This window comes from Ranitomeya variabilis, chromosome 6 (assembly GCF_051348905.1).
Source record: "Ranitomeya variabilis isolate aRanVar5 chromosome 6, aRanVar5.hap1, whole genome shotgun sequence".
In the NCBI taxonomy this organism is placed as follows: domain Eukaryota; kingdom Metazoa; phylum Chordata; class Amphibia; order Anura; family Dendrobatidae; genus Ranitomeya; species Ranitomeya variabilis.
The window spans coordinates 135,669,179-135,691,038 of NC_135237.1; the positions used below are offsets into that span (position 1 = coordinate 135,669,179).

General features: G+C 41.0%; 1 protein-coding gene across 1 annotated transcript in view; it reads right to left on the bottom strand.

Annotated features, from left to right (window-relative positions):
* CPNE4 (copine 4) overlaps positions 1–21,860 on the bottom strand; it is an 828,774-nt gene that overhangs the window by 721,512 nt on the left and 85,402 nt on the right. The window lies entirely within an intron of this gene.

Consider the following 21,860-nt stretch of genomic DNA (forward strand, 5'->3'; position numbering starts at 1 on the left):
TTAAAAGTGTCCTCACCTCCCATAAAGGGAAGCCTGTTCAAGTATACTTATTGTTTTGCACTCAACAAAATTGTATGCCTTTTTGCTAACCTGTATTGTTGTTTTCTTCCCAGTCCCGGAGTACTGTGTTTAACCAGGGGGGAGTGCAGCGCCCCAGATTCCTGGTCGTTGCAGTACTGTGGATCCGCCACTATGGGGAGCCATGGTGCGTTCGATGGCACTGAAGGAGTTCCTCTGAGCAGGTATCACAGACACCAATATGTTTCACAGCTGGGCCTCCGGGGGGAGCTAAGGGTTCTATTCATTAGGCCACTCCCCACCATAGTGGGTAAACTGGGGGTCAGGCAGGAAGTTAGAGGAAAAAGCTGACTGGATTGAACGAAGCAACACCTTGTGGCAGAGGGTGTTGTGGAGGAAGAGACAGTAGGGCCTCTGTCAGGGGTGGGATCCTGACAGAGGCTTGGCATTGGAAAGAACGTAACGGGACCGTGCCTGCTCAGCATAGCGGCGGTGCCCTAAGAAAGGACTAGAAGCGAGATAGAATGTGCTGAGTGAGAAACGAGATCAAGCGAAAGGAGAATACCAGTAGGGGTCATGCTGTAAGACCGGAGCAACATCCTACTGAGGGCACTACCGGTGGCCGGAACGCCGAGGGAGTGGAATAGCATACAGCTTCAAGCCATACTCCAAACAGCGGCAGGGCAGTCAGTTTAAAGGGAACCTGTCACCACGTTTTTGGAAGATGGGATAAAAATAGCGTTAAATAGGGGCAGAGGTGGGCGTTACATTAGTGTGTGTGTTATGCGTTTATTACCCACCTAAGTTGCCGAAATAACTTTGCAAAGTCTCCGTTTTCGCCTGTCAATCAGGCTGGTCAGGTCACATGGGCGTGGTGTCTTCACCCAGATTTGGCGTAGTTTTCCGTTGGTGGCGTAGTGGTGTGCGCATGCCCAAAGTCCGGAATCCTCTTCCAGGGGATTTAAAATAGCGCGGTGTTCGTTATTGCATTGGTGATCGGTGGGCGCGGCCATCTTCCTTTGGCCGCGCGTGCGCAGAAGCGGCGCTCTGCTGGCCGCGGCTTCAGGAAAATGGCCGCGGGAAGCCGCGCGTGCGCAGATGGATATCGCGGCGGCCATTTTCCTGAAGCCGCGGCCAGCAGAGCGCCGCTTCTGCGCACGCGCGGCCAAAGGAAGATGGCCGCGCCCACCGATCACCAATGCAATAACGAACACCGCGCTATTTTAAATCCCCTGGAAGAGGATTCCGGACTTTGGGCATGCGCACACCACTACGCCACCAACGGAAAACTACGCCAAATCTGGGGGAAGACAACGCCCATGCGACCTGACCAGCCTGATTGACAGGCGAAAACGGAGACTTTGCAAAGTTATTTCGGCAACTTAGGTGGGTAATAAACGCATAACACACACACTAATGTAACGCCCACCTCTGCCCCTATTTAACGCTATTTTTCTCCCATCTTCCAAAAACGTGGTGACAGGTTCCCTTTAAGGCGGGCTGTCTAACACATATCACCTATGAAGTCTTGGGGGGCAATTGCGGGAGAGGGGCGTCTCTAGGGTCCCGGAAGAACTCCAGGCCTACCTGACAAACGGGTGCCGTTCCAACCTGAATAACAGGGCGGGATGGAATACGAGAAGAACATCAAGTAATCGAGTTGTGAGGGAACTTAAGAAACAGACACAACCGTTGTGGGGTACTTTCCGTGAGCACAGCAGGGAAGGACTACAACACACAGCGCTAGAAGGAGGGCACTGATTTCCACCTGTGAGGAGAACTCTGGAGGTGCCATTGGACCGGTCGGACTTGCGCAGCCTGGTGAACCGTATTCTGGACTGAGGACTCAGAGATCTCCAGTAAAGAGGTAAAGAGACTGCAACCTGGTGTCCTCGTTATTTGCCGCGACCTGCACCGCTACACCACCATTAACCCCACTTATTGCATCGGACGTCCCCCACTGACAGACAGGGCCACGGACCGGGCCTAGCCACCATGATAACCCCAGGACTGAGACTCAGAGGCCCGGCTCCGGGTACCCCTCGGCCCTGCGGCGGTGTGGGGGCGCTCCACACTTCCATAGGGAAACGTGCAGCCAGGAGCTCAAGATGTATGGAGCACTGACTCATGAATCCCCGACATAGCTTACTGTCACCAGCAAACTTGTCTGGAAGCAGGAGATGGGATAAAGTCGGAGCAGGGGTGGCAGAGGACAAGGTGGCTGCAGCTATACTGTCAGCCTGAGCAGCGACTGCGGTAACATCCACAGCTGAGGTTGTGCACTCAAGAGCCGCCAACCTACCCTCCAGTTGCTGGATGTACCGCTGTAGACGCTTATCGTCCGCCATTTACCAGCCAGACCCTGGTGCTAGTATACTGTTAGGGCTGGCGGAACGCACCGAGTAAATATAGAGATGTTATTTGGTGCGTTCGCAGCCCGGGGTCCACCGTGCAGGAAAATAACCTGCTGCTGGCAAACGGCGGCACTATATGGCGGTAGAAGCGATCTCTGTTGCTTCACAGAGTCGCTACAAAGAAAGAGCTGTGTCCTGTTAAACTCCACAGGAATACACAGTAACTGCTGAGCGGAAAGCAGCTTGTGGTCACGCAGTCAAGGAGGCAAACATACAATCTCCTCACCGGAGGAGCCGGTATTCTAGGTGGCTTATTTCAGCCGGGGCCCTGAAACCATACACACAATCTCCTCACTGGAGGAGCCAGTATTCAAGGTTGCTTATTTCAGCTGGGTCCCTGAATCCACACAAGCATGACCACATTGGCGCAAAACACATAACTTGCATTGATACTAGCACATGGCCGTGCGGCCATGCGAACCTTATATAGCTGCAGCAAGTACAAGCCCTTCCTAGAAGGACCAATGAGAGGCTTCCACAGAGCCTGAGCACCTTCAGGACCTTCCTGGAGAACCAATGGGCTTTGCTGCAGTATCCAAGCATGTGACCCTTGATCTCCAATGAGAGATCTTACCCTGGGCATGCTCAGAAGGAGAAAAGCAGGACTTAGTCCCAAAAGCGTCTGCTCGCTGCTGCCCAGCACTGGCTTCAATGGCAGAAGCTGGAAAAGCAGCAGTAACCCTTTGCAGAGAGTCAGAGTGAGCGAGACGCTGAGACCGACGTCTCCGCTGAGCAGGCTCCACTGCGGCAGGAGAAGAATGGGAGATCGCAGCAGAGATGGCCCGAGATTCCCCCTGTGCAGAGGTGGGAACTTAACCCCTAATAATATGGAATATAAATTATATTCTCAAGAGTACATTACCAATCAAATACCATCGCCAAATTAGGCCTGCTCACAGAACCCCATGCATGATCAACAATCATAAAGGTGCAGGACTAAAAATCGTCTCCTGTAAGCCCAACGCATATTGTCACTGCTGTGACTTCATCAGGGCAAAAGAAAGTGTAGTGGATTCCGTGAATCTTAATATATACACACACAACAATTATCAAGTCTCAACAGCTGTTGAGCTTACACCATGGAGTACACATGCATTCACCACGGCATCGCCGGATTACCTGAAGTGATTCTATGACATGTCCTAACACCAGTGCACATGTACTGACATTGTTAAGGTAACCCAGGACACAAAAGCCTGCGTCTGCACAGACAGAAAATGATGTTCCACATTATTAAGCAGGTCACAGTTTTCAAGTAACATGGGAAAGAAAAAGGATCTCCCTGCTGCTGAAAAGCATCAAATAGTGCAATGCCTTGGTGAAGGGATGAAAACATTAGAAATTTTCCAAAAACATAAGCGTGATCATCGTACTGTTAAGAGATTTGTGGCTGTATCTGAGCACAAATGTGTTTGTGCTGATAAAGGCATAATGAGGAAGATTTCTGCCAGGCAAGTTCATCGGATTAAGAGAGCAGCTGCTAAAAAGCCATTACAAAGCAGCAAACAGATATTTGAAGCTGCTGGTGCCTCTGGAGTCCCTCGAACCTCAAGGTGTAGGCTCCTTCAAAGGCTTGCTGTGGTGCATAAACCTACTATTCGGCCACCCTTAAACAGTGTTCACAGCAGAAATGGTTGTATTGGGCCCACACATACATGAAGACTAATTTCCAAACAGTCTTGTTTACTGATAAGTGTTGAGCAACCCTGGATGGTCCAGATGGATGGAGTAGTGGATGGTTGGTGGATGGCCACCATGTCCCAGCAAGGCTGCAACGTCAGCGAGGAAGGAGTCATGTTTTGGGCCAGAATCATGGGAAACAGCTGGTAAAGCCCTTTAAGGTTCCTGAAGGTGTGAAAATGACCTCTGCAAAGTATATAGAGTTTCTGACTGACAACTTTCTTCTATGGTCTAAAAAGCAGAAACGTGCCTTCAGGAGCAAAATCATCTTCATGCTGACAATGCCCCATCTCATGCTGCAAAGAATACCTCTGAGTCATTGGCTGCTATGGGCATAAAAGGAGATAAACTCATGGTGAGGTCACCATCTTCCCTTGACCTCAACCCTATAGAGAACCTTTAGAGGATCATCAAGCAAAAGATCTATGAGGGTGGGAGGCAGTTCACATCCAAACAGCAGCTCTGGGAGGCTAGTCCAACTTCATGCAAAGAAATACAAGCAGAAACTCTCTGAAAACTCACAAGTTTAATGGATGCAAGAATTGTGAAGGTAACATCAAAGAAGGGTCCTATGTTAACATGTAACTTGGCCTGTTGGGATGTTTTGGCGTTAAATAGCTTTTTTGTTCAGTGAATGTGACCTCCTAATGCTGCAAATTCCACAAATGAGCATTTTCAGTTCTTTAAAACATATCAAATGTTTAGAAATTCTACTGTGCATAATAATTTGGAACAGTGCATTTTGAGTTTTTATTCATTTTGGAGATTATACTGTTATCATTGGGAGGTTTCTTCAATAAAATTCGATGTACAATCTAACGGGTGATGACTTTTATTAGACTGACTGTCATTTGCACCGACGATTTTGGAAAATCTGATAAAAATGTAATTTGCATAATAATTTGGAACATAGTGTATGTAGAAGTACCCTATCTTTACGTTTTGTATTTAACATCACATGACCGCAAGGTCCTTTATACAAAAATACCATGATGGGGGAAATACAAGCGTACCATACGCCTGCGTGATACGTCACATGACCAGAAGGTCCTTTATGCAGAAATACCTTATCTTTATGTTGTTCTTTAGACACTACATCGCCGCAGGGTTCTTTGTACAAAATTACCATACATTTGACATCACATTACTGTAAGGCCCTTTATATAGACATACCACACCTTTATGTTGTATTTTTATATCATAGTGTTGTCCAAATCACTATGTCGCATAAATAATTATCTCTACCCTAACACCTATAAAAGAGTTCTTTCACACATAGCACTATATCACAGCTTTACAATGCAATAGCATAAGGATACTAGAAAGATCGTTATGTTTTAAGCTGTTATATTTAATGTACAGTACATTAAAAAAAAGGGGGGGGGGAACTCAGAGATTCCACTGTCATGACCGTGAGGTCCTTTGAACAAAAATATGATACATTTGATATCACATGACCGCAAGGTTCTTTATATACATATAACTAGTGATGAGCAAGTGTACTTGTTGCTCGGGTTTTCCCGAGCATGCTCGGGTGACCTCCAAGTATTTGTTAGTGTTCGGAGATTTAGTTTTCATGGCGGCAGCTGAATGATTTACAGCTATTAGCCAGGCTGAGTACATGTGGGGTTGCCTGGTTACTAGGCAATCCCCACATGTAATCAAGCTGGCTAATAGCTGTAAATCATGCTGCTGAGGCGATGAAAACTTAATCTCCGAGCAGTCATAAATACTTGGAGACCACCCGAGAGTGCTCAGTAAAACCCGAGCAACGAGTACACTCGCTCATCAATACATATAACACATCTTTATGCTGTATAATTGTGTCATAGTGTTATCCTAATTGGTAAGCAGCATAGTATCTACCCTGACACCTATAAAAGAGTTTTTTCACACATAGCATTATATCACAACTTTACATTGCAACAGCAAGAGGATACCAAAAAATAGTTGTGTTTTAAGCTGTTATATTTAATGTACATTCAAAGAAAAGGGGGAAACTCTGAAATTCCACTATCACCATCAGTATAGTCCTTGAATTCTCAATACATATAAGATAAATGTAGAGATAAATCAAATTATACGACTTCTGTTTGTAATAAAAAAGGGCATATACTGTATATACAATAATAAGCCATAAGAAACACAAGTGTCTCTGACAAAATCCTATAACCATTAACTGCCCGAATAGTCCAAAAGTATGTATCTAAGACACAAAAAGTCTAAGAATTCATCCTAATGAAGGATGGTATAATACTGCACAACAGTACAGCAATATACAGAGGCTCATTATTCCAATCTATGTCTGTACTTAAGAATATTCCAATTGGTCAATTCATAAATATTGGATATGATGTATGGGCTTGTACATTGACCCAAAACGCCATTATATCAGGGTTCCAATTGATATGAAGATGCTGCAAGAAAATATGATCAAATGAACTTTAGACCACATCTGGTTCCAAAGAGTAGCTCCATGGTAATAATATCATAATTAAGAGTAGACAAGCAGACTTAGATCTTATAAAGTCCCAAAAAGGGTATAAGCCGGTGTGGAGAAAAAATATTTTAATCACACCAAGTCTACGTAACATAGATAAAAAAGGTTGGCAAAGCCAGCCAAATCCACATTATCAAAAGACCATAGGTCTTAATGACTAAAATTATATTTGGTGCCAATCAATGCAAGAAGGTAAGTAATCACAAAAGTCTAAATAAGCATTTCAAAGGACTAAACAAGAGATATATAAAAAAGGCCTTCAATTGCATCTGGCACCAAGCTGTACAATCCCCCCCAATAATCAAGCAGAGCTCTCAAGACAAAGGATCAAAGTACATACTGCCAAGTCCAACTAAAGAGAAGAATAAAATCCCATATAATTGCTTGCAGAAGCCTGTAAAAAGTAACTCTTCATTCAGACCAGACAGAGAGAGGCTCTGAAGGTCGTAGATCAATTTCGACTCACATCTCAATAACTTGGGGATGATGTTCCCTCCTCTGATTTTGGTGTTGTCATTTTCCAAACCCATGATTTTCAATCCTTTAGTACTGCTTCTATGTGTATCTAGGAAGTATGCGGCCACCAAAGAAATTGTTTTGCCTTTCTCTTGATCCTTTCTGGAAGTAGAAATGTTGGACAGATGTTGTTGACTCCTTCTCCTCAACTCTTGGGTGGTTTGACCCACATACCATTTTGGACAGTCACAGATAAGTAGGTATACAAGATCTGCAATTGAAATAACATTTAGGCCTGATATTTCCGCCTTTATTAGCTTCTCGCTTGATAAAAACATTATTGTCACAAAGGTTTTTTAGAGCCCTCCTCTCTTCTTGGTTATGGTTATCTTGTCTGCTTTTAACCAATTTGAATCTTTTAACATCCCTACATACACTATCGAAAAAGATTTGAATTGCAAGAAATAGTGATAAAGAGAGCCTGTGAGGGGGATCTCCTGGTGAACCTTTTATTGCACGTGGGAGTTTCGTTTTCTTGTAAAAGTTCAAATAAGTCCTGGAAAACATGCTTTTTGTTGTCTGGAATCAAATCTATAATAGAGTGTTGGTGATATAGTAATTTAAAAGTCATTTGGCAACAAAACAAGTAAAGGTCTTTGACTAAAATGAACTTATTTAAAGTATTCATTAACTGTTGCTGAGGATTTTGATTTGGGGATCGACGATTTTAACATCTCCGATTGTATCTGGTTTCCCTTTGATGAATTGGCGACCAGTTTCTGTGTCTTCTGCCCTTCCGTCTTGTGGATATTGACTTTCCGTCTCTCCTTCCTCTTATGGCGCCTTTGGTATCGCTCGGTTCCGAGGATAAAAAAATCACTTGACGATAATTCATACCTCAAGGTTGTTTCACTGTGGTTGGTAGTGGGATTTTTTTTATTCCACTGTGGCAAAACGCCTATTGCTATGATGTGTTCACTTGAAAGCCTGATTTCTAGTGAAATCCATCTTATCATGGTGAAATTTATTCCACTTGCCATTGATGATATCTTTTTCATATAAGTCAATAGTTGTTTTAAGTTTCTGATATAAAGAGTTGACCAGAATCTCCTTATCAAAACCATTAATTTTGCTTTCACAAATTTTAATATTGTCCTTAATTTTAATCAGCAGAGCCTGGTCATGTTCTATTAACATATCTATTAGAATTGTGGAGCACTTCAGAAGACTGGTTTCCCAAGTCTCCCGAAATGTGCCAGAAACCTCCCATGCAGGGAATATCTGAATCTGCAACCCTCTAGGAACCAATCAAGCCTTTTTACACTCCTCCAAACTTCTCACATTCCAAACACACCCTTGTATGGGACATATGGAGGTTTGTGGCCTCCAATGATAGCGTATGAAAATCAGGATTCTTGTCAAGAGTTAAAGTACCCGTGGCTGAACCTGTTTCAAAGACACCTTGTGAACGATGGCTCCATGCCACTTCTGTAGCTGTGAGATCCATCATTAATGGACTAGCCTAAACAATCCAATAGCCAAACTAATTCTAAATATTAAATATTGATAATGATGTGCCTGCACTGCCTGGCACTCGAGAAACTGTGAGCAAAAAGAACCCAGTCACAAAAGGCTCAATATAATATAGAAAAGGAGGGCACCATCAAATAAATTAATCTTAAATATTAAACGGATCCACCTGCAGTATGTCTAAACATAGACAAATAGCAACCAGAGACAAGGAGACATACAAAAAGGCAGGGATGGATCACCTAAAAAATGTATCAAATTTTATTAGTGCACACAAACCCACAAGAAATCTAAAAACATTTGAAATACAAGAAAGAGGTTGCACCATGTGTATTCAATACATACAGGAGCAACAGTTAACCTAATAACACCAACAGGTCGTACCTGAAATATTCAATTCAATATATTATAAAGAAATCTATGTCTTAATATAAGGATACCTGGATGAATAATTTTGGTGAAAAAAAGTATTTCCAAAGAATTAATTAGCATGCCTGAAAGGTTCAAAATTATACATATTGACACCAGATGCAAGATAGAAAAACAATACTCATATGGAACAATTGGAAATGTATAAGAAGATATTCAGACCTATATGTATCAACATGGCTATCCAATATAATAATTCAGGAGCCCAACATAACACACCATATGGAATATAAATTATTTTCTCAAGAGTACATTACCAATCAAATACCATCACCAAATTAGGCCTGCTCATGGAACTCCATGCATGATCTACAATAAAGGTGCAGGACTAAAAACTGGCTCCTGTAAGCCCAACGCATATCATCACTGCTGTGACTTCATCAGGGGCAAAAGAAACTGTAGTGGGTTCCATGAATCTTATCTATATTATATATATATATATATATATATATATATATATATATATAGATATATATATATATATATAGATATATATATACAAACAACAATTATTAAGTCTCAACAGCTGTTGAGCTTACCACATGGAGTACACGTGCATTTACCACGGCGTCGCTGAAAGTGATTCTATGACATATCCTAACACCAGTGCACATGTACTGACGTTGGATAATTACCTGTTGGTGTCATTAGATTAAACATTGCTCCTGTATGTATTGGCTACACATGGTGTAACGTCTTTCTTGTATTTTAAATGTTTTTATATTTCTTGTTGTGGGTTTGTGCTTACCAATAAAATTTGATACTTTTTTTAGGCGATCCCTGCCTTTTTGTATGTCTCCTTGTCTCTGGTTGCTATCACTCTTCTTGATGTCGCGCCTCCCATCTTCTTGCAATGCCGTCCTTCTGCTTGCTTCATGTGGATGACTTGTCCCTGTGTCATCCACACAAGCTCCCAGGCATTGCGAACCTGCGCAGATGTACTTATCTGGCCTGTTGAGAGCAGAGCAAAGTACTGCAGTGCACAGGTGCCGGGAAAGGTCAGAGAGGGCCGGCGTATGCACACTGCAGGACTTTGCTCTGCCATAAACAGGGCAGATAAGTACACCTGCGCAGGAGTGCGATGTCGAGCAGACTGTGTGGATGATACAGGAACTTGTCATCCACATGAAGCAAGAAGGAGGATGGGATCACAAGAAGACGGGAGGCGCCGGACCAAGAAGAGCGACACCCCTCGCCCCATGAGTGAGTATAATAAAAGTTATTTTTCAGTTCTTCTAGGTTGGGTTGGGGCAGATATACAGCATTATAGAATGCTGTATATAAGCCCTGAAAGGCGGTGGCTGTGACTAGTATCGTCCAAGCCCAGTGACAGGTTCCCTTTAATGGAGCAAAATGGGGGGTGATTTGAACATTTGTACTTTTTCAAGTTTTTTCATATTTTTAAAAACTGTTTTTTAAAATATTTTGCTGTCTTTAATAGTTCCCTTAGGGAACTTGAAGCTGCGATAGTCTGATCGCTTGTGCTATACATAGAGAAAATCATGATCTCCTATGAACGCCAGCCATGGGCTGGGTTTCACAGGAGGATTAATTTGTCCATATACAGTATATTTGGTATAATAAGATGAAATATTATAAAAAAGTAAATTTTTTACTCTAATGAAGGGGATTATATGCAAAGTTGCATAATTTCAATATTTTGGTAATACAAGGTTATGACAAATATGAAAACATCCAAATAATGGAAATATTAAGGGTATGTGATATGGAGAACACAAGTACTCTGCATTTGTCATCGACATATACAGGCCTTATTTTATTCTAATTTTTATTTTTCATTTTTATTCTTATTTCATTTTTATTCTTAATTTTTATTTTTTATCTCAAGAAGAAAAACTTCAATATTTAATAAAGTAATGTCTAGTACAAGAATATTGCTTCATTAAATATAGTGATGATATGGTTTCATTATAAGAAAAATGCTTCAATTTACCGAGTTCCGATATTTTTGTGATATCGGAAATTGGAATCGGAAGTTCCCAGTGTATGGTTCCCAGGGTCTGGAGGATAGGAGACTCTCCTTCAGGCCCTGGGATCCATATTCATGTAAAAAATAAAGAATACAAATTAAAAATATGGATATACTCACCCCTCCGGCGGACCCTGGACCTTAGCGATGCAACCGGCAGCCTCCGTTCCTAAGAATGCAGTGAGTGTAGGACCTGCGATGACGTCGCGGCTTGTGATTGGTCGCGTGAGCGGTCACATGAGCGGTCACACGACCAATCACAAGCCGCGACGTCATCGAAGGTCCTTCACTCTGCATTCTTAGGAACGGAGGCTGCCGGTTACATCGCTAAGGTCCAGGGTCCGCCGGAGGGGTGAGTATATCCATATTTTTTATTTTTATTCTTTATTTTTTACATGAATATGGATCCCAGGGCCTGAAGGAGAGTTTCCTCTCCTTCAGACCCTGGGAACCATCCAGAATACCTTCTGATATTTGTGTCCCATTGACTTGTATTGGTATCGGGTGTCGGTATCGGCGAGATCTGATATTTTGCTGGTATCGGCCGATCCAATCCGACACCGATACTTTCGAATATCGGAAGGTATCGCTCAACACTATTCATGACTATACATTCTTACGTATTATTGGTCTAATAAATATAGTTTATTAATAAAGTTTTAGTAATAAAGATGGAAACACTTGTTACATAAAAGACACACTGACATCTAAAGGTAATTACACCTATGACATAAAAATGTTATATCACATGAAGAATATGGTTAATAGTGTATTATCATTATTGTTTTATTTTTCCAAATATGAATTCCATATTAATATTCTGATAATAATTATATGGATATTATTGATTGCTATGGTACGCTGTGATATTTTAGGTTAGGAAGATTACCAGATTTGGTATAGAATTAGGGAATGAAGACTGCAATCAAAATGCTGGAGTTACGTTAATAAAAACTTTTCATATTTCAAAATTCAAAGGATTCTTAAAAGTTGCAAGAAGAAAAAGCTGCTATCCAGAAGCTCCACAAGGTAACAATGCTATGATTTCTGAGTAATAATAGACTGTGTCAATTGCAATTCATGTCACCACTGACAACCACGGCTGCAGTATCCATCACTGACAACCATAATTGAAGTATGTTAACTGACAACCACAATTGGAGAGGACGGTGATCCTATGATGCTAAAATGAATTATGTTATCATGATTTTATCATGTTCCAATGGTTTCTTATCACCTATAAAGCTTCGAAGAAAAGCTGGTGAACAATAAAGGTAATTGTCAGGAAGCTACAACCCTGATGTGTGTCCTGTGGCTAAGGACTGGTTATGGTGCTATGTTTAGCAAGGAAGAATCATTTTAATCCTTGCTGTGCTGACCAAAGATGTCACACTTGTTGCAAGACCAATGCGGAAGATATGGAAGGATTCCAGAAATATCCAAGGCGAGCCAATGTAAGTCTAGGTCTCTAAAGGTGACACTGCACAGATATTAAAGCTACATTTAATTTAGAGATTTTGTTTTCTTATCAACATTTGAATTTATGGACTTTGACACATGGCACACGGACTCTACAATATATACAAGCCATTTCAAAATAATTATAATAAAGATTGTTTTAAAAGGACCAAGAAGAAGACAGAAGACATCAAGATGAAGACCAGATGACTTTACATTTATCCCCATTAAAGCTCATTTGCCATTAATCAGCCCAAGCTTCTAGTTTACATAGATCATCCTGTAATATAAAATTGTCCTACACTGTATTGATTATCCTTCAGAGTTTAGTGTCATCTGCAAATATTGAAATTCTGCTCTGTATGCCCCCTACAAGGTCATTATTAAATATGTTAAAAAGAAGAGGGCCCAATACTGACCCCTGTGGTACCCCACTGCTAACCGCGACCCAGTCCGAGTAGGCTCCATTAGTAACCACCCTTTGTTTCCTATCCCTGAGCCAGCTCTTAACCCACTAACACATATTTTCCCCTATCCTCATTCTCATTTTATGCATCAACCTTTTGTGTGGCACCGTATCAAAAGCTTTTGAAAAGTCCATATACACTGCATCCACTGGGTTCCCTTGGTCCAGTCTGGAACTTACCTCTTCATAGAAATTGGTCAGATTAGTCTGACAGGAATGGTCCCTAGTAAACCCATGCTGATATTGGGTCATGAGGTTATTCCTCTTCAGATACTCCAGCATAGCATCTCTTAGAATGCCCTCCAGGATTTTACCCACAGTAGAGGTTAAGCTTACTGGCCTATAATTTCCAAGTTCAGTTTTTGTCCCCTTTTTGAATATTGGTACCACATTTGCTATACGCCAGTCCTGTGGTACAGACCCTATTATTATGGAGTCTTTAAACATTAAAAATAATGGTCTATCAATGACTGTACTTAATTCCTGCAGAACTCGGGGGTGTATCCCATCTGGGCCCGCAGATTTGTCAATTTTAGTGATTTTCAGACGCCGCCGTACTTCCAGCTGGGTTAAGCAGGTGACATTTAATGGGGAATTTTTGTTATCACTGATCATATTGTCTGCCATGGGATTCTCTTGTGTAAATACTGATGAAAAAAAGTCATTTAGCATATTGGCTTTTTCCTCATCCTCATCCACCATTTCACCCAGGCTATTTTTAAGGGGGCCAACACTATAATTTTTTAGTTTCTTACTATTTACGAGTTAAAGAATATTTTGGGATTATTTTTACTCTCTCTGGTAATGAGTCTCTCTTTTTCAATTTTTGCTGCCTTGATTTGCTTTTTACAGAATTTATTTAATTTTCAGTATTTATTTAATGCCTCATCACTACCTACTTCCTTTAATTCTCTAAATGCTTTCTTTTTGCCACTTATTGTGCCCCTTACAGCTCTATTTAGCCATAGTGGTTTCCTTCTATTTCTAGTATGTTTATTCCCATAGGGTATATATTGTGCACAGGTCCTATTCAGGATGCTAATAAACGTCTCCCATTTTCTTTGTGTATTTTTATGTCTCAGGATATCGTCCCAGTTAATTGCACCAAGATCCTCTCTCATCCATTGGAAATTTGCCCTCCTGAAGTTTAGTGTCCTTGTCACCCCTCTACTACAAATCTTATTAAAGGATACATGAAAACTTATTATTTTGTGATCACTATTCCCCAAGTGACCCCCCAACCCTTATATTTGCTATGCAGTCTGGCCTGTTGGTTAATATTAGGTCTAGCAGTGCCCCCTTCTTGTTGGGTCCTGAACCAGTTGTGAAAGGTAATTGTCTCTCATAGTTGTCGAAAACCGATTACCTTTGCTGGAACTGCAGGTTTCTGTTCCCCAATCTATTTCAGTGTAGTTGAAGTCCCCCATAATAATGACTTCTCCTTGAGTCGCAGCTTCATCTATTTGCTTTACGAGGATATTCTCCGTTACTTCCATTATTTTTGAAGACTTATAACTAACCCCTATCAGTAATTTATTATTTTTTCCCCCTCCCCTTATCTCCACCCACAGGGACTCTACATTTTCATTAGATTCACCTATATTATCATGCAGGATGGGTTTTAAGGATGATTTTACATATAGATACACCCCTCCCCCTCGCTTATCCATTCGGTCATTTCTGAACAGACTATAACCCTGTAAGTTAACAGCCCAGTCATGGCTCTCATCTAGCCATGTTTCAGATATCCCCACCATGTCATAATTATGCTCCAACATTAATTCTAATTTGTCCATTTTGTTGGCGAGGCTTCTGGCATTAGTATACATGCACTTTATGCATCTCTCTGTACCTCTATGCTTTCTTACATGATTAATTGTTCTAACCCCACCCCCATGCCACCGCCACCCCCAACTTCTTTATTTGTGCCCAGGTCTCTATCTGCACTATCTTGCCCTCCTATAAAATGAATACCCTCCCCCCAATCCATAGTTTAAACACTCCTCAAACCTTCTAGCCATTTTCTCCCCATCACAGCTGCACCTTCCCCATTAAAGTGCAGCCCATCCCTAGCATAGAGCCTGTAGCCAACATATAGGGAAGTATAATATATTATATATGAATATTGGTCATGGCTTACCATAACATAAATTTACATATCATTATGTTTTTGAGTACGTATAACAATAATTTATTATTATTATTATTATGGACATTAAATTATTTTGCCAAAGAAGAATAGAAGAAGAAAAAAGATCTTATTATCAACATACCTACTTTGAGGGTTCCAATCAATGTCTGTCACCCTCAAAAGGGGGAATTGTTAAATATTAATTATTGATTATTACACTCAATTCTGTACTGAGCCTCGTGAAAGGTTTCGCTGACATTACATGTGCTATTTCTGTATATTTAGCTCAGAATAAAAGTTAACACCATATAGAGAGAACACGTGCTCTATGGGACATATATATACCCACAGCTCATAGGAGGGGGATCTGTCACTTATGGGCTTCTCCTTCACTCTCTATGGACTTCAGACTCCATACAGATGGAATGAACAGCTGGTAGCCATGTGCTTCTTGATAGCTTCTACCATGCTCCATGACAGAGACAGACGCCATTTACCATTCAGAATCTCAGGAAAGATGGGGAACAAACTTTGATATGGACAAATGGACAATCTCTTTGTAACTCTTTCACCTATTTTATGTTTTGCTGATGTTTTTGATGTATGATGTTTTTTATTGGACAATCCAATAATCCACTACATTTTTTATGAGGCATCTAGTAAAGAGTCCTGGTTAAATAAATATACAAAATAAGCATATTTAACAATGAACAATGCACACTGTCATGACTTGACAGTCTGCAGTCACATAGTCAGCCTGGCAATGTCTTTAACGTGTGCTAGAGGTTACAAGTCCTTGAGGAGCAGTGCCATGTGATGCCTCTATGTGATGCCTCTAGAATGCTGCAGTCACTGGATTGAAACAGTCAGTGTGGTTACAGCCACCGCTCTGTAATCTGACTGGACCAGTGAGGATGCCAATCCCGTGACTGAAACCTGAACACTGTCGGGGAGAATAAAGATTATTTTCTCCATGCACTGTTCGGTGCTGGGCAGGTTAATAATGCTATTGACCTGACAATTAACCCCATATCTGCAGGTTAAGTGTTTTACTGGTGATAGGTTCCCTTTAAAGCACCACTCCAACATTTTGGGTTTTTTTCAGTGCTGGAGTGGTGCTTCTAATCTAAGGTCCCTGCCTGCCACATTATATTTACCTGTCAGCATCTTCACCTTTTATCGGCGCCACTCTTGTCTCGCGGTGCCATCTTGAGAGGTAAGTATAAGACTAAGGGGCAGGGACCTTAGATTAGCAGCACTGCTCTACACTCTTTGTACGCTCAGATTAAAGTACTCTTAGTAAAGCCATAGTAAAAGTAGTCTAAACAAACATACAGTATTAAAGTTTTATATAATAAAACACTATGTTTGCCCTATAGATTTGTTTAGTGTTCAGTGCTTATAAGCTGCTTTTCTTCCGACGCAGTAAATTAATTAGCCAACTATCATTTTGTAGAAATCATTACTTAGATTAGCAGGAGGTAAAATCAATGAAAAGATTAGCTTATAAAAGAGGTTTATATTTCTAAAGGCTGCTTTTAACTTGCAGTGTGATAAGATGTTGTAGATTCTTGTTCATTTATTTTTCTTACATTGTATTAAAGGGGTAGTCCAGTGAAATCGATCTTTTATGTATTACACCAGTCAGCAGAATGAGCAAATTTTATCTCCGACAGAGAACCTTTATCCCCATTACATAATGGAGCAGCAGGTCAGATCTCCGTCCACCATTCAATTTATTCTCTATGGAGCTGTTGGAAAAAGTAAGTGTAGCGATCGACTGCACCACAGAGAATGAATGGAGCAACGGTCAAGCATGAGGATTGCTGCCATCCTAATGGGGATGCAAGTGCTACATTCTGCTGATTGTGGGTCCCAGTAAGTTTTGGATTGTTGATACATTGATTTCACCGATTAACCCCTTGAAGATGCCACCGCAAAAGGAAGTACTGCTGTCAAGTCAGAGGCTTCCTCTGTAAAATCTATTTCCACATCTATATCTATTTCTTGACCTAATGCCATAGTTAACTTACTTTCAATTCCACCTTTATGAGGGCCCACGCAGCAAATAATTCCCATCGTAAATATCTAGAATTTGTGAGACATCATAAACTACAGCCTTTATTTAGGGTTAAATAGAAAACTAAGAAATGAAATTAAGGTGTGGAGCCAAAGCAGTGATCCCTGCTCTGGTAGACTTATCATAACAGTGTTTTTCATTTTCATTTGAAAGGGTGCCATGAGTTTTGCATGCTGCAGCTGCTGCCCATAGAGTTCTGCCAGCTGGACGAGTAGCAATCAGCTGATCCTCTGTGTTAGACAGTAGCTGTGGTTGTGTGTGTACATGAAGAATAACACTATGTCATTAAATGTCTTGTATCCTCCATTTATTACCAGTTTTCTCTCTCCGCATTCTCCATAGCTAATGGTCAGGTTTCCCTGACCTCAGCTCCAGCAGGGATGGGAACGAGCTGCTGTAATGTCTCCGAGTGCACCTAGAGATGAGAGGATCTCGCTCTTCTACCTCTCTACAGCAAACTATAAGAAGCAGCATCTCTCTCTAAAGATTCTCGGCCTGTTAACGAGAGCTAGTCGACTATACACAAGGTGATTGGCACTTATTTACTGGCCTGTTCACACAAGCTGACAAATACAATATTATTATTATTATTTATTGTTATAGCGCCATTTATTCCATGGCGCTTTACATGTGAGGAGGGGTATACATAATAAAAACAAGTACAATAATCTTAAACAATACAAGTCATAACTGGTACAGGAGGAGTGAGGACCCTGCCAGGGTTGCCACCTCTCCTTTTTATTTGTTCTAGACAACTTAGAACTTAGAACTTTTTACTGACACATTGGAAAACTATAATAAATCATTTGGATCAAAAATTATCTATGTCTGCAGCCCATAATTCAGATATGAAGACATCAGCTGCATTCATTGTAAACTGTGCAAGGATGATAATTAAAGTCCAAATAATCTGTATAAGTTTCTCCAGCTTCAAAATAATCATGGATGCAACCATTTTTTTTACAGACAGGGGTTAAAAAGTGCCCATTTTTTATGGACTGTCTTGAAATTTCTGGACATTTGGTAGCTCTGTTGGCAGCACATCTTCTGTTTACATGAGATGATGCATTGCCAATGATGATGAATTTTATGTGGGCATAAATGATCCAATCACCCAACAATCAAGCATTTTATTGGTTCATTGGGTGACTACTGACATGTTCACAAAGTCCAATAATCAAGAATAAGCCTTCATTAGATTATTGGCTCATCAAATGTACATGAAAGAAGTTGTCTGATCAAGACCAGTAAGTCTGCAATCACTCTATGCGACTTAAGACCTATAAATTCCTCCAGATCACGCATCATGTGCTGTGGGGATTCACTGGTTCAGACCCGGTAACAGAGGGTATGCGTGAGTTAAAAAAAACTCCTGTCCAGTGGGCGTTACCTTTCTCCATAAACTGGTATTGAGCCAAGGTCGTACCCCGATCAGTGTGCAGATGGTCAGTGGGCGTGGCCAACTAGAGGCCGTGGCCTCGCTCATACAAGTGTATATAGAGTGAGGCCACGCTCACTGGCCGGGGGTATGGATAACTCATGTATACCCTCTGTGTCTGGTCTGAAACCAGCAAATCTCACAGCACACAGTGTGTACGCTAGGTGGATTCATAATTCTGCAGTCATGCAGAGTGACTGCAGACTTATCAGTATTGACCATACAACCCTTTTAAAGGTAACCTGCAACTAGGTTTTTGCAACCCAGACAGAGAACAGCATGATCTAAGGGCAGAAACCCTGATTCCAGCAATATATCACTTAGTGGGCTGTTGCTGCAATTTTGATTAAATCAGTTCCATCCAGTGGCCACATAACACTGTCATGGGCAACAGACTGGGATTGCAAATCGATTGGCACCAATTCTACTGTATCTTTTCAAGCTCGCCACTTCAGCTCACTTTACTGTTTATACTGCTGATTTGTGGGGAAATGGTCACAGAAAGGGTTTGCCCTTCCTATGGGTGACATGAGTGAGGAATGCAGTAACTGACTTCTTTGCTTATTTAGATTTTATAGAGTTAAAGGGGCATCCAGGACTTTACAAAAAAAAACAAAAAATGTATCTAAGCACTAACAGGCAGGTAGTTGCTACTTACCTGCCTGTTGTGCGTGGTGCTGTTCTTCCCCAGCACAGAGCGGTCACAGACCACTTGTGCTGGGGATTTAGCTGCTTCTGCTGATGCAATGGGTCGGGACTTCTGAGGTCATGCTGATTGACAGCCGGCTCCCCCAATTAGGCAGCAGGGATCCAGCTGTCAGGCAGAATGATCTCGGAAGTCCAGCACCGTTGACAGAGCAGACCGGAAAAAAGCCTCCACTCTGTAGATGTGGCAATGGACACACCAGGCAGGTAAGTTGCAATTACCTGCCTGGTAGTGCTTAGATAAATTTTATTGTTTTTTATAAAGTTCCGGACATTTTTGAGGTTTACGTTTTTGAGTTTGACATTTTTATTGGTTTCACTTTGGGGTAAATTTAACTTTTTAATCACTTCCCATTCCATCTTTTTGGGGAGGCAAGATAGAAGAAAAGAAGAGAAGCAATTTTGGCCCCTTTTTCAGCATTGGTTGTGAATATTTATTTCTAAAAGCAATTTTAATGGGAAAAATGTTTTGTAGCTTTTTCTTTTTTTGTAAAATTGTAAGCATTTTATTAAACTTTATTTTCATACTTTAACCCTTTTCCTGATAGGGCTATGTTCTGTTTTTGTTTTTTTCCTCCCCTTCCCTGGTTTTGTCCCTACCTGCCAGCAGAGGTTGCCACCCACTTGGATGCAAATTGCGCCCCCGCTCCATAATTGCCCTCCCTATAGGTCCCTATAAGATTCTATTGTGATGACATACTGTATGAAGGAACAAACCACAAAATGGTAATACAATATTAAATATTTCGGATCAATCCTCTGGACAAAATATAATAGACAATAGACAATATATAATATATATATAATATATATATAATATAATAGACAACACTGCAGCACATTAAATATTCTATATGGAGATAATGTTGCAAAATGTGAATATATAAAAATACCATCAAGACATACCTCCTACACAAGAACATATGTAAAGATCATCACATATATCCATATATAATTTTTATTATGAGGTTTTCAATCAAATATAATAAAAAGTCCTGCCTAAAGAGAAGCGAAGTAATATATCAGATATTAACAGGTAACATCCCAAAAGTTAGGACTGCACTCACTGTTGCCAAACAAGGGCAGAAATAGGGCCTGGCCTCCACCCTGTACAATTTTTTTAATTAAAATTAAAACATTATCGGTAGAGATAAACAAACCCGAACGTAAAAGTTTGGGGGTTTGAACAGGAGAGTTTGATTCTAAACGCTGAACATGGAGTCAGTTGCAATGTTCAGAGTCCCAGGGAAAGTCTGGAAGGAGAGAGCGAGAATTTCCCAGCTATAAAGTTTGGGTCCCCATAATTTTCAGTGGGGTTCAGGTTCTGGTTCAAGTGATGGTACAGTCCAAAACCTGAAGTTCTGCAGGTCCACTCATCCCTAGTTACGGGTTTTGAAAAATTACAGCATAGCCTCTCCAATTTTTTCTTTCAAATTCACAATTTTTTTCACCACTGAATAGAAATTTGTGACAAGTTTTGTCTCACCGTAATCGTTCTGACCTGGAGAATCATGATATCAGGTCATTTTTGCCAATCAATTTTACCAAACTTGGAATTTTTTCATTGTGCTCTGGAACATCATGTGGTAAAATAAATAGTGTCATTGAAAGGTACAACTAGGCCCACAAAAAAACAAGCCCTCAATGTCTATGTGGGCATAACAATAAAAACGTTATGGGAGTTAAGGGAGCAAAAAACTAAAATGCAAATCAGAAATTGGCCATGTCAGGAAGGGTTCAAAGATGCAGAGCTCAAACCATAAAAAACATCCACAAACCAGTGAGTGGTGGGTACTATGCATTCTGACACATTTTCTTGTCATCCATTAAAGAATCATCCTTTAAATGCCAGGTAATGAATAAGCCAGATTATGATTCATCAATTAAGTAAACACATTTCTACTGCTTCAAAGTCGAGTGGCAGCAAACGCTAAACTGCTCTAGATGATACCTGGCATGACAAATGGTAATTTTTAAGCATTTGTTCAGCTGCCTAACCAGGAAGTTTCTATGTGGCTGAAGACTTTTGAATGCTCACAGCCTGTGCACCACACAATCAGGATTCTACGGTACTGGCAGTGAGAGCAGTAGGTCAGATTATGTGATTTGCATGTTGGCTGTCATATGCTGACTAAATGTGTACAGCCTGACTCAACTCACTTGTCTTGTGTTGAATGAAGCTACGCACATTTAGTTGGAATGTGAACATAAATAATCAAATTACACACTTGCAGTCACGTGACTGCTGGAGCTTGCCTGCTGGCACCGGAGAAGCATTTGGTGCGTATGCTGTGAGCATTTAAAAGTCTGCAGTCACAGAGTAGCTGTAGACTTTCATCACAAGCCTAGACAACCACTTTAAGCCCATACATATTGGACCAATGTTAACCAAACCTGCCAATATTGACAGGATCAGACCACACTCTAATGTACATGGGGTCCCAAACAATTAATTGTTGGGGAAGTTAAGGATCCGTCATTTTTTATTTTGTCTGCCGACCTCTTTGTTCTCCAAAAGATAAGTCACCACTGCTCTTTCATAGAGATCACATGTGCGCTCAGCCA